Source organism: Alosa alosa, chromosome 17 (genome assembly GCF_017589495.1).
Source record: "Alosa alosa isolate M-15738 ecotype Scorff River chromosome 17, AALO_Geno_1.1, whole genome shotgun sequence".
Classification (NCBI taxonomy): domain Eukaryota; kingdom Metazoa; phylum Chordata; class Actinopteri; order Clupeiformes; family Clupeidae; genus Alosa; species Alosa alosa.
Window position 1 is genome coordinate 4116096 of NC_063205.1, and position 13675 is coordinate 4129770.

The following is a 13675-nucleotide window of genomic DNA, read 5'->3' on the forward strand; positions in this document are numbered from 1 at the left end:
ACAGTAGATGGCACTTTGGGTTTGCAAAAAATCAAAGGGGCAGTGTCCATAGATCTGGGAAAATCTAGATTAATTTGATAAGTTTGAGATTAATATAGAAAGAGCATCTTAAGAGTCAACTAAACCTTTCATCTTTACATGTAATGCCACTTAACCACTTAAACTTAAACCACAACTACTCAGTCAGTGTTTATGTTGTTCACACAAGCTAGCAGACTGCACACAAAGGGGCGAAACAGATGCACAAATGGACAACGCTACCCATAACATGTGCCACTTCTCATGATTCTCTTATTAGAGGTGTTTCATTCGTGAAACACCTTCAGTTTTAGTGCACAAGCAGAACGGCCATTTCATTTCATAATGGGCTAAACCTGTTTTCAGAGGAGATTCATGACAATGGTGGTCTCTAAAGCAGTTGGCTGATTTGGATATACTGTATGATCTATTGGATTGTCTTATTTTGCTTTACAGATGCCATTACATTGCATCAGCTAATTCCAGCAAGTATTTAGTATATCCAACTGAAAAGTGTTAAACAACTACTGTACAGTATAAAGCAATAGAATAAGTTTACAACCAGCTACACACATGATCACATGGTATCTCTAGAAAACCGTTTTGCTTTGTTAAGTCAATTCCTTTCTGCCTTTGCAAGAGTGTTAATAACCATGCTTAGCTATTGTTGCAAACAGTTTTTATATGTTGGCCTATTTGCTAATGTTAGTGTTTCTGAGTTTAAGCCAACAGAATTCGTCATCATGCTGTAGATGTTACTGCATAGTCAGAATGTATCCATTGGCAGTGACATGGCAATATATTCAGCTATAGCAGGAATGATGTAACATTTTCAGAACAAACCATTTATTTTGTCCTTACTACGTGCTCAAACTGTCCAGGGGCAGATTTTCTAAATTGAGATTATTCTATTTTTTTTTTTTCTGGTCGAAATCCTCATTCCTTGAACAAACTTGATTTATTTGTATTTCACATTGTATCTCTGAAAGCCAGCTCATGAATTAGTTTTGACTTGTGACCCCCTTTCCAGTGTTTTTAGTCATTGACCTTCTCCTTTACATCATTAGAAAGCTCTCTTGTGGAGGCACAAGTCAGAAGCATTTACTTCTAGTGAATTTATCTGCCTTTAACCTAACACGTCTACGTTCTCCTCCAAAGTGGAAGTGCTACTGTATGTCTACTGCAGGGATGACGCAGGGGGCAGTTTGATTTTTCTCTTCTGCTGCCCTCATCGTTGCTTTGTTCAGGTGCAAATGACTTGAATATCATGTGTGTAAAAATAGAATATGACCCTATTGCTGATTACACTTATTAAGTCAAGTCAAGTCAAGTCAAGTCAAGTTTATTTATATAGCACATTTCATACACAGAGGTCATTCAATGTGCTTTACATAAACAAAACCAAACGATAATAACAAATAAAAGCATAGAAGGGCAATGTAGTCAAAGAATAGTTAAAAGGTAAAGATCATAATAAAAAGAAAACATAAAACACAAAGGTAAAATCATTTAAAATAAAGAATAATTAGTAAGCAAAAACACAGGCAAAAGTAGTAAAAAAAAGTAATAAAAGACAAAGTAGAATAATTATCGAGGCAGATTCAGAATTTGTAACTTCGGCACAGTTAGCAGAAAGCGTCTGAGAACAGTTTGGTCTTAAGTCTAGATTTAAAACTGGCTACAGTTGGGGCCTTTTTTAATGTCATCGAAAGTTGGTTCCACAGCTGAGGCGCATAGCAGCTAAAAGCTGCTTCACCATGTTTAGTTCAAACTGTAGGTTTTATTAGCAGGTTTTCACCTGGGACCTGAGAGGACGAGAAGGTGTGTACTGCTGAAGCATGTCTGACAAGTATTTAGGTCCTGCTCCATTTACTGATTTATAAACAAGCAATAGTGCTTTAAAGTCAATTCTGTGACTTACTGGAAGCCAGTGCAAGGACTTAAGAATTGGAGTAATGTGGTCAGTTTTTTTTAGTTTTGTTAGAGTCCTAGCTGCTGCATTTTGTATCACCTGAAGCTGTTTAATAGTCTTTTTTAGGAAGGCCTGTGAACAGTCCATTGCAGTAATCAACCCTGCTGGAGATAAATGCATGAATGAGTTTTTCTAAGTCATGTTTTGACATCAGCCCTCTGAGTTTGACAATATTTTTGAGGTGGTAAAAGCTGATTTAGTTATCGCTTTCATGTGGCTGTTGAAATTTAGATCACTGTCAATTAATACACCAAGGTTTTAACAGTATCCTTTGCCTTCAACCCTTTTGTGTCAAGGAGAGTGGCAACCCTAAGTCTTTCCTCATTTTTACCAAATATAATTACTTCAGTTTTTTTCTTTGTTCAGCTGAAGAAAATTTTGAGACATCCAGGTGTTGATTTGTTCTATACACTGACAATAATTTTGCCAATAAAAGGTAGATTGGATATGGGCCTGTAATTGTTTAGCATGGAGGCATCCAGGTTATTCTTCTTGAGAAGTGGCTTTACAACAGCTGTTTTCAGTGACTTAGGAAAAGTGCCAGACAGCAATGATACATTTACAATTTGAAGGACATCCGCTATGAGGTGAAAAACAGTTTTGAAGAAATTGGTAGGCAGAGTGTCTAAGACACATGTGGAAGGGCTGAGATTCTGTACCGTTTTTTCAAGTGTTTCGTAGTCTATCTAGCTGAACTCTGACATCAAGTTTAGTTTCCCTCTGTTTGTTGCTGGAAGTTCAGGTTGTTGAATTTGTAATTGAGCAGATATGTTGAGTCTGATTTTGTCAATTTTACCTTAAAAAAAAAGATGAAAACTCATTGCATTTATTAGTTGAGAGAAGTTCAGGCTAATTGTGAGGGGGATTTGTTAACTTATCAACAGTTGAAAATAGAAACACGAGTGTTATTTGAACTTCTATTGATAATGTTAGAAAAGAAAGACTGTCTTGCTTTGCATATTTCAGAGTTATATATGTGCGGAGCATCTCTTTATGGATTTCATAGTGGATCTGAAGTTTGTATTTACGCCATTTTCTTTCAGTCTTCCTACACTCTCTTTTAGAAGTTTAACTGCTGGATTTTGCCTCCATGGTGCTTTCTGTTTGTCCTTAACTTTCTTGAATTGTAATGGAGCAATGTCATCCATAATGTTTGCCATTTTTGCATTAAAGTGATCAAATAAGTCTTCAGAGTCTGACAGTTGACTTGACTTTAGTGAAAGTGCTTGCTCAAAGAGAGCACTTGTCTGATCATTTATGATTCTCCTTTTTACCATCATAGCTGTGTTTTGAGTGTGTGGGGACATAGACACATCAAAGAACACGCAAAAATGATCAGATAAGGCCAGGTCTTTAACAGCTGTAGAGACATGAGACCCTTTGTGATAACAAGGTCGGGGATATGGCCGAGAGAGTCTGTTGGCCCCTGTACATGCTGTGTTAGGGAGAAAGTATCGATTAGTGCAATGAATTCCTTGGCATAATTGTTTTCAGGATTATCCACATGCAAGTTTAGATCCCCTGATATAATAAGACAGTCATACTCTATGCAAACAACTGATAGCAGTTCACCTAGCTCTTCAAGAAAAACTTTAGCTGAATGTTTTGGAGGCCTGTAAATTGTCAGTAATAAAATCTGAGGAGAAGACTTAATGCATGCACACAGATATTCAAATGAAGTAAAGTCACCGAATGACGACTGATTGCACTGAAAAAGACGTCTTGAAAATTGTGGCTATCCCCCCACCTCTTTTATTTGCTCTGGTAGCACTCAAAAAACTGAAATTTGGGGGAGCTGATTCGATGAGAGTAGCAGCACTGTTTGCTTGATCTAACCATGTCTCAGTTAAAAGTAAAAAATCAAGGTTGTGTGTGCAAATTAGATCATGAATTAAGAATGATTTGTTTGAAAGAGATCTGATATTTAGGAGTGCTAGTTTTGTTAGTTTAAGTGTTGGGGAAATATGATCCATGGGGAAATCTGAGGTTGATGGGTGCGGGTAGGAGATTGGACTGGTTTACCCTATAAGCTCGATGCATTTGTGTTCTATTTCTTGTCAATACAGGAATAGAGAATGTCATGGGCTTACTGGGTCCCGGCATGTTCTCAAAACTACTGTCAGTACCATTTATATTGCAGGGACCCTGAGAATATCATGCAATACAGTCATCATATAATTGTCCCCTGCTGCTGCCATCTGTATTTTCCACTGCACATTCCATGCTATATGCGGCTGAGAAAAATGAACTAAGAGGTTGCTGCTGCTTAAGGGATCCTTCTAAACGGGGGGGGGGGGGCGAGGGGGTGGAGGTGCCCTTCGCTTCTTTGGTGCTAATGATCTTGGGCTAGTAAAACTCTGCATGGCTACTGGTAGCAGTCTCTCCATTCTTGCAGGGAACATCATGTGCTTGGGTGGGGATGGTGATGGGTATTCAGGGGATCCTGTGGAGTTTGAGTGGGTGGTGGGATGAAGGGATGGGGATGGGAGATTAGGGGGGTTTGTGTGGCCTGGGGAGTTTGATTGGGTGGGGACGTGATTGGGTGTGGGTGGTGATGGGAAATCAAGGAGGTTGGGGTTGAATATTGGTTCAGAGTCTCCATCTGCCTGCTGAGGTTCTGGGAAGTTTGTTGCAGATGCTCCGCTTTCAGCATGTATTCCAGTAGTGTATTCCATGTTGTTGTGTCTTTGTGGTGACAAGGAGACGACGGAGGTGGGGAGGGGTATTGGTACTGGTGTTACAACATGACCCTTCCTTTCTGATATCCTCTCAGCAGCTTTGATAGGTGCTATCTCCTCATGCTCATCACATCCATTTGTTTGCTGAGATTCCAGGGAGTTTGACGCCAGTGATTGACTTTGAGTCATTTTAGCAGCACCCATCTTATCTTGTCCAGTGGACATGGCTTGGCATTGTTGAGCTGGTTGTTTATGTTTCTCAAGGTCTGCATTTCAGTGGAGGCTAGCGGGTGGTTATCAGAGGGGCCCCACAGCAGGGCAGGTTGGGCATATCTCTGTTTCAGCCTGTGCAGAGTGTTTTGGTTTAGCTGAGTTGTTGATGTCATCCGCTTGTTCCGTCTGTATGGCCACTGAGCGCTTATCAGAGGCTCGGCTCAAGGTTGGCAGAAAAAATGTTGGGTGCAGGAGAGAGAGGTGATAGTATTCGGTTAAGATCTTGGCCCCAGTCCAACTCAGCTCTGTGCTATTTGGTCTGAAGTATTCCCTGCGATTCCAAAAAAGGTTAAAATTGTCAATAAAATTCATCCCAACTGAAAAGCATGTTTTTGCGAGCCAGGTGTTTAAACTGAATAGTCTGGAAAATACAAAGCTTCCCTCTGCTGGGAGTGGGCCACTGATGAAAATTTGTATTCCAAGCTCATATAGGGCCGAGAAAAGTTCCTTGAAATCTTCTTTGACATACAGCTGTTCTCTGTAGATGTCATTTGCTCCAACATGCACAATGATGCGCTTGATAGTTGCATATTTTGACACCAGTTCTGCAAGCTTGTTTTTTGTGTCAGACACTGAAGCATTTGGGAAACAACATACAATCATCCTTTCCCCATTTATATGTCTCACAGCAGAGTAAGCCTAGAACGAGGGTTGTGGGATGAATAGGGTCGAGTGCTGCTTCTTGTCTGTGCCCATCTTTCTATTGTTGTGGTTTGATTGCTGCCTGCTTTGGGTCTGTTCCCTGGGAAATTCCTCTCTCCGTCCGGAGGCATTCAAATCTGTTCCATAGTGTTAGGGGCTGTGGGCTTCCCTTAGGACCACAAGCCCTGTAGTAGTTTGCTGATCTGTCTGTATTTCTGATCTGAGGCCTGAAGTTAACATCTGAATTGACTGGTGTTGAGGTAATTACAGTTCTTGTATTACGTTTTTGTTTTTGGTCTGGCACCTTGCCTGTGCCAAGGCTCTGTACTCACATTTCCCTTTGTGAGGTCGATGCATTCATCTGCTCTATTAGCAGTGATATTAGACTGCTGGGTTACATTCTCTGCATTTCCAGTAGTTGCTGTACTCACTTCATGAGATGCCTCTCGTAGTTCATCTGTCGTTGATGGAAGGGCATGCATCTTTGATTCCAAAGTAGAAATCCTCTGTTCTAGCTCAGTACATTTTCGCATGATCTCCTGGGTCTCTGGCGGAGGAGCGATTTTGTTTTAATCCAACTTCAAGGTGAATTGCCGTTCAGTTTTTGCTCGTTGACTTGGCTGGCTCATTTAAAGTAAAAAAAACTAACCACTAAAGTTTCAGATTTAAATGTACTGGTTTCACTGTCTTTGCTAAACTAGCTTGTAAATGAAATAAAAGAATGAAAAAGAGTGGAAATTGCTAAAAGGATAGGTGAAGCAGGAGCAGTGTGAAATGCGTCCTACTCGCTTGAGCAGGAGGTGAGTGTTGAGTTGAGTGTCAAGTTATTAACACTTGATCTGGATCATACAAGAATGTGTTAGAACTGTATATTATGGCAGCCAATCCTCTGACAGTACACACTGATTTAATTCTACATCTCTGTCCCTCGATTTCTTATTGTTTTTATATATTTCCCTCCCAGGATCAAAAGAGTATATATACTTACTTATCTCGTCCCTTTGTCTCCAGCACTTTTCTTCTACTTGACACACTGACAGTGTTTGCTTGACACCTCCACCCACCAGCTGTGGAATATCATTAGCACTCCTCAAATAGCTATATCAAACTTCAAGGTGCCATTTGAACAAAAAAAAAAAGCCCATCTGTACTCACATAGATTGAAATCATTAGGATCACACTGTTCATAGGGAAGGAGTCTGAGCCAGTCCTATCAGAGTTATCACAGTGTGTATCATGATCTGTACAGAGGTGCATATTGGAAACATGAGGAGTAATATCCTGAACACAGAAAGACACAATACAGTATTTCTTCAAGAGCGAAAGTTGAATTAATTTGAAGGTTATATATCTTGATATGAGTACAGTTCCATAACCATGGCCTACTTCTGCAATCAGGTCAAAAGGAAGAGAGATAAGGTGACATGTCCTTTTTCACTGTCCAATTGGTAATGTCAGTCCAGGTTGAATTCACATCTGCTAAGATCTACACATGGAAAACCAAACATAAAAATAGTAAGTTACACAACAATATGGAAATCGCCTAGTTTACAAAGTTTTAACTGAGCTGCTTATAGGGTTCCTTTATAACACCAGGCAAAACACAAAAGAAAGGCAAACATGAGATTATTCAGAGATTAGGAAAGATTTATTCTGTTGCTGTAAACTATTGTGTTGTGCTTGTTTATCGAATAACAAGACAGATTTCAGTTTCACATCATAAAATCAAACTGACAACAGGAGCCTATTAAAGAGCCTACCTAAAAAAGACCCCTCTAGCCTATTTCATGAGCCTGTACAAAAAACACACCCGGTTCCTCAAAATGAAATAGCTTTGTCTCACGGCACTCTGGTGTGAACCACTGATCTAGTCTCTCCCATGTTGAAGAATGACGAAGGGCATATGACTATGTTTAACCTTAAATGTGGGCCTATATCTGTGTGACATGAAGTGATTAATTATTGCTTGTTCAAAAGTAAAATATAGTTCTCCAGCACAGTTTGTCCCAACAGCTATCCACCATATGTATTACCCATGCTTTGACTTGAAAACCTGCACATAACGTCCACATAACCTGCACATAGCGTCCACATAACCTGCACATAATGTCCACATAACTTGCACATAACGTCCACTCCGGAGCCCAGGAGGCATCATTGCAAGATTTTATTTGTATATAGTGCGCTCATTTAAATAAATTGTGCACTCTTTTTTTTACTAAATCATGGCCTTGTTATACTAAATTGTTCACTCATTTTGTTCAATCGTGCACTCATTTTACTCAATCATGTGCTTGTTGGTAGTACTTCACTTTACAGATCAGTAATAAGAGGGTAGTTTCATGTCAATCAGCTGATAACAAACAAAATCTGATAACTTCTCAAAAAGCCATTTCAGGGAGGTACACCAAAAAAAAAAAAAAAAAAAAAAAAAAAAAAATATATATATATATATATATAAAAAATTACTTTAGCCATCTTAGATACTGAAATAGTGATGAATAGCCTATGTTTGTTAATTAATTGTTTCTACTCAGCACACCAAATAAGGAAGGACTATAGTTAGAAATTGTGATAATAAAATATGTAGATTTTGGTAGTTTGGTCTTTATGTAGCCTTGGCAAATAGCCATCTAGTAGGCTAGTGCATGTACTGTAGTGCAACGACTCGCTTCTGGGAACTTGTGTGCAGCTCAGTAGCCCAAGTTTGTTTGTTGTGCTGGCCTAGTTTGGCTCTGTGAATAAAACATGGGAATTAAATCCTTACAATGAGTGCACAATTTCATTAAAGTGAGCGCATGGCTGTGAAATGTAGAGTCATTTTAGTCAAATGAGCACACATCACTCTACAGGTTGCTCTACCAGTAGTTGAGTTAAAGATCTCTGTGTAAATGTGGCAGGAAAAAAGGTCACTCCACAGCATTCTTAAACATGAATTAAATGCAATGCTACATAACAGCCTTAACATCATGTAACATCACTCAATTTGTGTAGAGTGTCCTAGAGCTCCATAGAGCACTCAGAGGCCATATATGGGAGCATAGGCTACAATACAGAGCTTGAAGTGTGCTAAATTGATAGTGTCAAGTGTCTGATCTGGACATTCTGATGACCAGTGCACTTACAGTAGAATGGAGAGTGCCCTTCACATGGATTCATTCTGCCTTGTTTCCGTGGTTACTTAGAGGTCCAAGGTGGTGAAATCCAGTCTTTCATCTATTTTTGAGCTCTAAAAGCGCAGACACCTTCTGCACGCTACATCTCACACAGGCAGGCAGGCACGCGTCTCTCCTGCTGTGCTTGCCACAGCACAAAGGAGTGATATAAAACCCACTACAGAGCACCTTCACTGTGGCAGGACGACTCAAGGGAGATTAAAATGTCAATGATAAATGTCACATTTATGTAGAGGTTGGTTTGATATCATTCCTCCTTTTTCTCTGATGCATAATCAGATCAGGACCAGACAGCAGCGTCCTAGTAGACTGTGTGTGTGTGTGTGTGTGTGTGTGTGTGTGTGACATCCCCTTGTGTTTCATGGACTTTGTTGGATTTGTGATTGCATTGGGCTCCCACTGGAAATAACACGATGGTCTGTGCTTTCCATCTTTTGATCCAACAAAAATCCACTCACCCTCTGTTCATGGTGGACAACTAGGAAGCCTTATTTCTCTCCGTTTGTCTTGAAATAATCTCTTTGTTTTTAGTTTACCATTGGAGAATTTTATGCCTTAATAATACACCAATGGGAAATTATCTTCAGGAGTTTTTTGTAGGCTAGTCACTAGGGTGCATCCTCCGCCTTCACATATGCAAATTAATCTGTCCCTATGCTTATTATGTTCCAATGAGCAAAAAAACATTCCTGGTAAATGAATGGTCGAAATTGTTGCCAAATTCAGGAAATCGCCTGGCAATATGGGGGACTATGGGGGTATATTTCACATTATTTCACTATTATTAATTTGTTAGCCAGTAGTTAATTGAATAATAACTATATTAAGGGCATAAAGCACACAGCTCACTGGATAAACATTGGGTTTCTTTATGTTGTCATACATATTTTGGTGATTTTTCTCAGAAAAACGTTTTACTTTTCTATTTTGAATAATATGTTATTTGATGAAAAACACCTTGATGTGTATTGTAACACTTATCATTAATCTTTTATTTTAACTGCTATGGTGTTATAAAAATCTCAGAATTCGAAATTAGATATAGGCTACATGCGTGGGAATGTTTTGTTTAGTGTAGAGTAGTAGTTGTATCACACAGGATTACATGACATTTCTTGCAACATGGCTTTTAGTGGAGAGTGAATTAGTAAGCCTAATGCCAATCCACAGTCATCAAAATGTAGTGGCTATGTTTAGTTTTACAGTAGGACAGCTTCACAAACAGTATAGGCTACTTTTACAGGACCTTCTCTACAGTATACGTATCATTATTAATTGTCCGCATGTGTGCATGCAGTCTACGCATGGTGTGAGTGTGTGTGAGGGAGAGAGCACAAGCTGGTAAACTGTTTCTAAATTTAGGCTACAATGATGCTAAGCATTGAAAAACAGATGCTAATTATGTGGGCAACATTCTCTAACAGCGATCAACTTGTCTTGAAGTTGAACATGAAGGCCTTCTACACTTCAGCGGTTGAAAGTGTTCTAACTGGTAGCATCATCACCTGGTATGGGAACTCCACAGTTAGAGGTTGTAGTACTCTGCAGAGAGTAGTGCGCTCAGCTGAACGTACTATAAGAACTCAACTCCCTGCTCTACAAGATATCTATTCAGAAGAGTACTCCTAAGAGCCCAAAAGATTCTGAAGGACTCTTCTCATCCTAACAATGGATTATTCCCTACCGCTGAAATCAAGAAAGGCGCCTATGTAGTCACAAAGCCAGAACTGAGAGACTCAGGAGAAGTTTTATCCCCAGGCCATCCGAACTCTGAACTCACACTATACTGACTTTGCACACATTCACTCCTCAGCACTCTCAAACATTTCCCAACTCTGAACTCACACTATACTGACTTTGCACTCATTCCTCCTCAGCACTCATGACCCCCCCACACACACATACACACCCACACACACCTACAAGACTTTTAGCACTTTTACATCCCTCTCCCTATGCTACAGACCTTTTATTTATTTTCTTATTTCATCACCGTCAAAAAACACACACACACACACACACACACACACACACACACATATCTGACTTTCTCCAACTTTTGCACACTTTTTATTTATTATTTTTGATTTCTCCTCCATCTACCCATGTCCTTGATTGCCTAGCCTTTCTTGAGCCGTGGATCTGCCCAAGGTTTCTTCCTTGGTAAGGGAGTTTTTCCTTGCCCCTGTTGCTCTTGGGTGCTCCTTGTTGGTGCCCCCACCCAATCCCAATCCTCCCCACCTTTTTTATGCAGCCCTTGCCCTTAATCTACTAAACCCTCTTCTACTGCACTTTTACCCCCCATTAATGCACAAATAGGCTGACACCAGACATAATTTCACTGCATTTCTTACTTCCAGTAACTATATGCATGTGACAATAAACTTCGTTGTATCCTTGTATCCTTGTATCCTTGTCATTTTTTCTGTCAAACAAGTTGTGAATTTGTTGTAACATTAAAACAGGGGACAACTTACTCTGTGCTCAAAGTGATGTGACGAACTCCAGCAGTTTCCACTGTGTATGTGTGTGTACTGTGAAACCTCGAAAGAATCATGTGAGCGATTTTTCATTGGTTGTTGCTTTCAATCTTACCCAGCTACAGAGGTGCTATTTCCTGATTGGCTATTATGGCCCCTTTCTTTTTTTCCTTTTTTTTTTATTGGCTGGTAAGTGACAGGCTTGAGTCATGACTAAAGCAGGCACGGAGATGAATGCCGTTTCCAGTGAGAGCAGGCGCTATAATTTTACTTGGGCACTGGAGACTTTTTACTAAGGCCGTGCCCCAGTGAATAAGGTCTAGTGACGCCCCTGAAGTGCACACTGATAGCGCTAGTGTCTGCCTGCAGTGGTAGGAGCAGTACCCTACTAGTAGGGACGGTGTTCAACGGTGTGCAGCCGGAAGCACGCTGCTGGAGGTGGGCAGCCGTGGCCTACTGGTTAGCGCTTCGGACTAACCGGAAGGTTGCCGGTTCGAACCCCGACCAGTAGGCACGGCTGAAGTGCCCTTGAGCAAGGCACCTAACCCCTCACTGCTCCCGAGTGCGCTGTTGTTGCAGGCGGCTCACTGCGCCGGCTTAGTGTGTGCTTCACCTCACTGTGTGTTCACTGTGTGCTGAATGTGTTTCACTAATTCACGGATTGGGATAAATGCAGAAACCAAATTTCCCTCACGGGATCAAAAGAGTATATATACTTATACTTATATACCATTCACGCAAGAGACCTTTCCAAGTGCACAGTTGCAGTTTGGAATGCAGGCCGACAATGTAAAACAAGCAGAATACTCACAAGCGTTGGTGTTTGGTCATGGAAGAGCTGTGCTGTCAGCTCACGGCAGGCTATCGGCTGGCTCATAAGGTGCTCAACAGCACGCGCTACTGTACCATAGGCATCTCTCATTCACACATGAAACCGCCACCTAGCGCACAGGTGTCTGCTCGCAGCAGAGCCGTGATGCTGGATGAGAAGTGTCAACGCGCTGACGCAGGATGAAGCTCACACGTGGTGCGCATTGCAGAGAGCCTCATGGCTTCTACACACAGTTGCATTCCGTCAACGCATGCCAGTGGGTGTTCCCGACGGTAGCTATGCAAATGACTTGAAGTATAACCGTAATTTGCTTGGTTGGTGCCGTCCGTCGATTGGCTTGATTGGCTGGTGCCGTCTGTCGGTGCATGCTGAACTTCTCAACGCGAGCGACTCACAACCGACTGCCTTTAGCAGATGAACAGCTGTTCCGTCTTACGCAGGGGGCGTGTTTGTTTGTGGGTAGCGTGCAGTGGTCTCTCAGGCCAGAGTTTGTGCAGCCAAAGTCCCACCTGCTGGACGTCTGAAAAGCGGGCAGGCCAATGATTCTACTCCGAGGGACAGCACCTTAGGTTGGTAGAGGGGTTAGGATGTAAGATACCGGTAATCGCAAAACCTATGGCAAACTGCATAAAAATACGCTTGACTGATAGGGCCGGCAAGTTGCTCACATGCTTGACCCATGTCAAGGCCAGTAAAAGTGCAGTTTTGAGGGACATCATGTTGAGCTCAATATTGTCTAGCGGCTCAGTGGAAGCACTCTCCTCACCACAGGGGCATTGGCGCTGCTGGCGACGGCGGGAAGCAGACGCCACGGGATGTGCACCTGATGCCTCGCCTGCCCATCCTGCGTGCCATGCGGAGATACTGAGGGTACCACTGAGGGTAGAGATGGAATGTCTCCGTTCAAACAGATCATGTAAAAATGTCAGTACAGAGTCAATGAGACACTAATCGAGTCTGAGTCTCAATCATTGTCAGCACACCAGTTGACTGCCCTCTTCAAATAGCAGATTGACCATGTAGATGGGGCTCTCGCACTCTGAAACGCTTCAACAACTGAGGGGCCTAGCCCGATCATTAGCAGTCTCACCTGTTCAGGGGCCAGATGGTCAGTTGCCATTTATTTGAGTCTGTGTGCCTGTGTCAGAACATCTTTGTGTGTTGGCAGCTGCCAAGGCTGGCTGCAAAGCATTCACCTGAAGTCCGACATCCATATCTGGGTCGGCCAGTGCAGAGTGATGAGCGATAAGGATCACCGAGTGGCCGTCCGAGCGTACTCTGTCCAGTTGTACAAATGAGTGTGAATGGGGGAAACGTATAGGAGCATAAGGTCATTGTGAATCGAGAGCCACAGCGCGCAGTGGGTCATCTCCCTCGCAGAAAGGCGAAGTTTGCACAGTATATGCAGGGAGTCTGCCACCGGAGTGTGTTGTTGTGTGCAGTGAGTCATCTCCCTTGATGTGCCACACAGAAGCATTGATATCTCGGCCAGAACCTACGTGTTCAGCCACCATTCCATCTGGTGTAGGCGACAGCAAACCACACCAACTTTCTTTGCAGCAGGCAAATGAATTGCATATATTACAACAGATGCGTGCTGCCCC